The following is a 7369-nucleotide window of genomic DNA, read 5'->3' on the forward strand; positions in this document are numbered from 1 at the left end:
AGTCAGGTTTGCTTACTTTAAGAGCAGTTCGCAGCATCATGAAGCAGTGGCAGGAATAACAAGCAAAAAAAAACTTACCAACTGCACATTCCCTCTCTATAAATGAAAGCAGACCAGCTTTAATACCTAATTACTACTTCATTTCTGCTACATCAAAAGACAGTATTGGGAATCATATTCACCCATGGCAATATCACGACTTCAGAAGTGTGACCCCCAAATTGAAAATAAATATATAAATCAAATCCGTACACGTGTATTAAAAAAAGGTCAATGAACCTGACATGAGGCATTATAATCAAAACTACAATCAATCACTTGCAAGAAAGAATCCTTGTATTTAGAAAGATTACACCAGAAGGTCAAGCCGTCTTAGAATCAACTAAATTTCAAATATACATTGCAGTGGAAAATTTTAGGGCTTTGAAAAGCTTACTAAGCTTTTCTACAGGGTACAATAAATGTTATATTATAATGCATCACCTATCAACTCCAACAGATGTTTGCTGAAATGCAATGCTGGCAAGGTGAATAAAATGGTTGAGCTCAGGAGAGGCTTATTCAGACCCGCACACTTGTACTAACTGTTTGAAAAGCTATCCAATTAATTCCATTCCCTTGCACTTCCCCCAGAAGGCCTGCAATTTATCCTGCTGAAGTATAATATTCAAGCCCTTTGGAAAATTTTCAATGTATTTGCCTCCAGCACCTGTACAAGGAGTACATTCCAGATCATAGCACACTGCCCAAAACAAACCAAAAAACACTTTAATTTTGCCCCCGGCTTGTGTGCCAATTATCTTAAATCTACATCCTCTGGTTTCTGATTCTTCTGCAACTGGAGCCTGCTTCTCATTTACTACAAATGCTTTATAATTTTGAATAACTTTACTAAATCCAGCTAATTTTCTTTGCTCCAAGGAGATCGATCTCAGTTTCTCAGGTCTAATTGCTAAACCAAAGTAAAACTTGTTCACAACATACTTACACAATTGATCTTTCTTCTAGATTTAAAATATTCTGTCTATTTATCTCTTCCGACAGTGTCTGATAAGAGACGTCAAATTCTTGTTCATTTTCCACCTGTTTTCTCTGTTCTTAACCTCCCCTGAAACCATCAACTCCAAGCCAGGGTACACCTTCCTATGCACCAGGTTTCAAACTTCATTCAACCCACTTACTGTTCTCGTCTTTCCCACTTCCTTTACTTGTCAATCTTCTCACACTTTCTCCTTGCAACACTGACGCTAGTTGTGGGTCAACCTCTTCCAGTGCTTCTCTTTCATTGTCCAGCTCAGTTGGCACTGCCTTCGTTTAGCTTCACTCATATATTGATGGTAGGTCAAAGCATCGATTACCAATCTTCCTCCAAAATTACACCTATATTGCCACGAATACATGCAAAAGATAGACAGCATGAACATGAATTTTCAACTCAAAGAGGGCAGATGCAAGTAGCTTTAAAACTTAATTATTCCAGTGAATGGAAAAAAATTCCCATGTACCACCCACTGAGACCTGGAAGCCCAAATCTAAATCCCAACCAGCACGAGTTATGTTAATCTCTACCAGGTTAATATCTGACCTCAACATCCCTGGGAGGGGATTCATATAAAAAGGACTGACCACAGGCAAATTACTGGAGGTCAATTATCCTTTCAGAATAGTATCCCAGCACAGATCAGAACCTTCAGGACTAGAGAGTGAGCTAAACTGGAACATAAGACACTGTTTGCCAGTTATCAATTCACTTGTCTAAACTAATATCAGCAGGAAAAAAAAGATTTCTTTTTTTATTAGCAGTCAATTTTACCCTGAAATAATCCTGCTAATGGAATTGATGAGTTTCAAATACAATGTGTTTGTGATGACAAAGATTTGACAAAAAAAAATCAAACAGCTACCGGCTATTTTTGATCAAAACCCAATGGTGCAAGAAAGCACAAGGAAAAAAATAAAAAAGCCAACTGAAGTATTTTTTTCAGTGATAATGGGAACTGCAGATGCTGGAAAATCCAAGATAATAAAACGTGAGGCTGAGTATTTTTTTGTTGCGCTGCACAATGCCAATAGGTCAGAATAAGCACACAATTCACACCATTCATTCATCAACCTGTCGCTTCTTGCAGGAAAGGTCCTTTTTCACTAGAAGATTCCATTCCTCCCATTCCCTAGGTTTTACTGCATGGTGCTGTACAACATTCAAGTGCCAGCTAAAGCTGCTCTGACACTAGTCACGAGAAAGTACATGGGAACAATCCAGCGTCAGTCCACCAACTCATCATTTTGCTTCCCCAGATCAGTACAGCTGGCACTGTGTACATGTGAGCTCCTAACTCTCTACTGATTTGAGGCAATGAAGCTCTAGTCTGCTGCTCTATGCAGCAGATGCATAGAAATCTGTTGACCCAGTATTCATATTAAATAAAAACATTTAAAAAGGAAGTATACCTGTGGGGAAGAGTAATGGTCATTACATGGGAACACTGGCACATGTAAAGGCCATCACCTGCAAGTTCCCCTCTAAACCAATCACCATTCACGGTATCACCACAGGATCAAAATCCTTGAAAGTGCTTCCCTCACAGAATTATTGGTCCAGCTATTGCACATGAACTGCCTTCTTGAATTGCTGCAGTCTACCAGCACCATCTCAACAGCAGAGGACAGGCAATGAATGCTGCCCATGCAGTGACAGCTAGGTTCCATGAAATACTTTTTTTTAAAAAAGTGACCTAAAGGGGTCAGAGGCTGGAAATCCTGCAGCAATTAATTCACTAAACAGCCTAAAGTTGACTCCAACATCACAAAAGCACACATCATGCATGATGGAATGTTCCCTACTGATCTGGATTACAGCAGACCCCAAGAGGTTTGATATCATTCAAGATAAAGCAGCCTTCCTCGATCAACACCCCAAGCACCAACTCCCTCCACTATCAGCACTCTGTGGCAGTTATAGTAAAATCTACAGCATGCACTGTAATTACTTGTCAATGTTCCATCCACAGACCCTTTCAAAACCAAAACCTCTACCATCTAGAAGATCTAAGACGACAGATGCATAGAAACACCACTATTTGCACATTTCCCTCCAAGCCACACACCATCCTGACTTGGAATTGGAATTGCTGTCATTCCTTCACTGTCAGAGTTAAAATCCTGGAACTCCCTTCCTAACAGTACCGTGCATCGACCAACACCTCATGCTCTGCAGCAGTTTAAGGTGGCACTTACTACCATCTTTTCAAGGGCAATTAGGGATGACCAATAAATGCTGGCGTTGCCAATGTCCATATCATTAAAACTAAAAGAAAGCATACAACCTGCATTAGTAAACCATGGGATTGTTGCCCTGTTGCTTTCATTGAATCAGAGCTATTGGATGAAAGGGACTACCTAAGGCCTCATCTGAAATTTAAGGCTACAAACAATTCTGAAAAAGTAAACATTAAATCACAGGAAAGAACAGGACAAAAACCTGACCAGATGTGTTCATTTAATTCAATTTCTCCTTGTGCATCTTTGCTCTCATTGAGGTTGGTGACAACAATCAGAGGGAGTAGTGGTTTCTGAGGGCTATTTCAATCAGTTCAGATTTACCATTACTCTTCTGAGGGTTATTCCTAAACACATTTAAACATTAATCAAGACATCCAGTGCAATACTTATTAACTCACTGTAATTACATCAGTCCACCAATGTCAAAAAAATTTTGCAAAGAAATTAAAACGATTGCATAAAATTCAACTCTGGTAGACGGATACGGGGCAGGGTGGGTGAAGAATCAAGGCAGTGCTCTCAGGCAAGATTCAGAATCCCATTCTTACCTTATTGAGCTTCAAACTATACTAACTTACATTAGGACGTGAACCCCCGGGCTACCAGTCCTTGCTACCGCTCGCTCGTGGATCAAATTAACTCAGGTATGTGGCATAGCCTGGACCAGCGAAAACAATCTGTTCGGAAAACGGATCGCGTCCCAACTAGGAGGATATTTATTTCCCCATGAACAAGATGCGGGTCAGTCTTCGTTCATTACCATTCTGTGCGACATTGCAATAACACTGGCAGTCCACTGAGAAATCCTACGTGCAGTCCATGCAAAGACAGCAAAGGCAACTGAATCTACATTTGCGAACCGGGTGCATGAAAGATTAGCACCATCGGCCAATGCACTCGCTCACACACGTAGCCTGCTGCCTCCTTCCTTCCTCTCTTCCCCACCCCCGCTTCCTTGGCAGTTTAGGCACAGGATGCCGAACGCCTTTTCCCACCAGCCTGTCGGTGCACTGACCTGATCTCCTCCCACCAGCCCCCTCCTTTCTCCCTCTCTCTCTCTCTCACAAAACACACACACTCAGTAAAGTCTCCAACCCGCGCCTGCCCAGCATTGGCTCTAGCTGTCTGCAGGAACTGCGATACAAAGAGCCTTGGAGCTGCTACCACTCCAATATCTAGTGGACACGGGTTCTGATGACTGCCCAATGCTTTGTCATTGTCGGTTCAGTTTGCAATGCACCGTTGAAGCGGATGGACCGCATCCAGTTTATTTGCCTAATAACATTGCATTAATACTCTATTTCTGCATGGATTCGTGGTATGTGGACTCAGAGCCTGCAATGACAGCTCCAAATCAGCGGGGGCGGGGGCGGAGACTCTCAATGCCAGCGAGGTCCCAGCTGGACACAACGTACTGAAATCACAAAGAAAACCACCTCGTGTTGATGCTTACATCGGTGCGCGGATGTCTGGCAGATGAGGCTGATCGTCCTAGTCTAACAGAGTGGCTCAGCACTTGAGCTATGATTACAAACAAGTTCTAGAGACCTAAATTCAAGTCCTCCAATCAGACAGCAATAGCATGAACCACGGAGAAAAGATGGACATGATTGCCCGGTGATGTGGAGAAGAGTAGTCACTTGGGAGATGCCTGGTCTGCTGCCTCAATGAGGATGCTCCTGATGCACAGGGATATCCTGGCCAGACTTTGGAAGATAGCTTAGGGAGTTTATACAATGGATGCTGTGTGTGTGTATGGGGGGGGGGTCGGACTGGGGGGCAGATGAGAAGGACAGAAATGATTCGCATTTCTATAGCACCTTGAAACATTCCAAGTGATTTACAAAAGCACTCAAACAAAAAAATTTTGACGCCAATGTACTGAAAGAAATACTAGAACAGTGAAGTGCGTTTTAGGACAACTAAAGAGGTAAGAGTAAGGTGATGTAACTAAACGCACACTTGACAACTGTCAAGTGAACAAATCAGAAAAGGGCTAAAGGCCAGATGTGGTCACTCAGGAAGCTGAATGCAAGATGTCTCTTTGGGATGTAGCAGGGTCTGCAGGAATTGCCCAACTGGATTACAGGAAACCGGTTGAAGAGAAGGTGGGGGGGGGGGTGATTTCTTCTTATTTGATTTATTCTCGGATGCCTAGCTACAGTGAAAAGATTTGTTTTGCCTGCAATATAGGCAGATCATATACAAAGTGCATTACGGTAATGGAACGGAGCGAGGAATACAATGTTACAGCTGCAGAGAAGGTGCACAAAGAGTGAGACCAACATTTAAACTGAAAATTTGAGAAGTCAATTCAGAATTCTAATAACAGGAAGAAACTGTTCTTGAATCTGCTGGCACATATATTTAAGCTTTTGTATCTTCTACCTGATGGATGGAGGAAGAGGACAGGTTGTGGATATGAGGGTAAGTGTGGACTGGGGAAGGAGGAGGAAGTGGGGGGGGAAAGATGTGGACCGGGGAGAATGGGGCAGGCGAACGTGCACTGAGGGGATGCGGATGGGGGCGCGTGCACTGAAGTTGGGGGGGGGTCAGGCAGATGTGTTCAGGCAGGGGGGGACCCTGGAGACAAGGGGTGGAGCTTGGGATGAGGACCCTCGGGTTGAAGATGGGATGCAAGGGGAATGGAATCTCTGCAAGTGAAGGGGAGGGGGAGGATTATTACAAGGTACGGGGACCCTAAAGAAGGAGCAATACAAGGGTAATGGAGACCCTCAAGAGTAAGGGGGGATCTCTGTAAGTGAAGCGTAGAATGCAGACCCGAGAGGTGAAAGGTGAATAAAGGAGGATGGGGACCCTAGAGAAGAAGGGTTGATGCGAGGGTGGGGGGGGGGGGGGGAAGAGGGAGGACCTTGGAACTGAAGAATATGGGTTTTGGAGACACGAGAGAGGAAGGGGCCCTACAAAGACGGGTATGGACGTAGGAAGTGATGGAGGGAGATTTGGGGTGCAGAGACAGGGAGTTGCAGAGAGATGTCCGGGATTTGCCGGGGGGGGGGGGGGGGGGAAGAATCACGTGCAACCTCCCGGAGCTCGCAGCCCCCTTATTGTGCGCTCACCCCATTAAGCGCATGCGCCTGGCCCACACCGCTCGCGCTTTCCCTTACCAGAGGCACGCGCCGCTTCCTCCCGCGCTCGCGGACAAAACAACGGGCGCGTGTGAGCCTCGTGCCGCCGCCGCCGCCGCCGCTCCCGGGCGACAAACGGAAACCGACCGGAAACCTGGCCCGGAGTCGGTAAACTGCTCGACACTGGGCCAAGCGCCAGCTTTTGTTCAGCTGTGACTGAGACCGGCAACGAGCACCACCTCCTCCTCCCCATCGGCCTCTGACAAACTGCCACCTTTCACCCGGAAGCGGAAGCCGTTTACTTTTGGATTGACATCTAGAGCCTGGTATCCTCGTTCCTATTTCTGTTTGTGTCGTTACTTCGCACGGTTAGCAAAGGCAATCAATGCAACACACACTTAATTGACATCTGTGTACCTGTAAAGAATCAGATCTTAAGTGCAATGCAGTTGTCTTTGTTTTTCTGTTGAGTAAATAAGTTTAATTTCAAGAAAAAAACTTTGCTTCTATTTACCTCACGACCGCAGAAGGGATCCCAAGTGCTTCACAAAGAAAGGTAGTAGTACAAAAGAATGCTACTTGGCCTTTGGCATCAGTGCTAGCTCTCTGCAAGAACAACTAAGCTATTGTTCCACGTCGACTTTTACCCCAACATCTCCGGCAGTTTATTTTTCTTCATGTGCTTATTCAGTTGCTCTTTGGTAAGCCTTAGATGAATCTGTTCTCACCACATTCTCATGAGCTGCATTCCAGAGCCGTACTACTCGCTGCTTAAGATGACCTTTTTTCTCTATTTTTATTTGTCAATCACTTAAGGTAGTAGGTAGATTCTCTCTATTCTGTCCATTCTCCTCATGATTTTAAATTATCAAATCTCACCTCGACCATCTCAAAGGAGAACACTCCTGTTTTCCCAGTTTATCCATGAAGCGAAAATTCCTAATTTCTGAAGTCATTCTCATACCTTTTCTGTACATTTACGAAAGCTCGCAAATTCT

At 44.3% G+C, this 7369-nt stretch overlaps 1 protein-coding gene across 3 annotated transcripts in view; it reads right to left on the reverse strand.

The window, feature by feature from the left end:
- The window catches only part of LOC125451015 (zinc finger and BTB domain-containing protein 5), a 29817-nt gene extending 23161 nt beyond the window's left edge, over positions 1 to 6656 (reverse strand). For 2 of the 3 annotated variants that reach the window (XM_048527643.2, XM_048527641.2), the window contains exons 1-2: positions 6411 to 6656; positions 1182 to 1380 (exon numbers count right to left, since the gene is read on the reverse strand). The gene's annotated coding sequence lies outside the window, so the exon portion shown is untranslated. The remainder of the gene's footprint in view (positions 1 to 1181; positions 1381 to 6410) is intronic. The other variant, XM_048527640.2, reaches the window with a different exon arrangement.
- Positions 6657 to 7369: the final 713 nt, after the last annotated feature.

Source organism: Stegostoma tigrinum, chromosome 3 (assembly GCF_030684315.1).
Source record: "Stegostoma tigrinum isolate sSteTig4 chromosome 3, sSteTig4.hap1, whole genome shotgun sequence".
In the NCBI taxonomy this organism is placed as follows: Eukaryota; Metazoa; Chordata; class Chondrichthyes; order Orectolobiformes; family Stegostomatidae; genus Stegostoma; species Stegostoma tigrinum.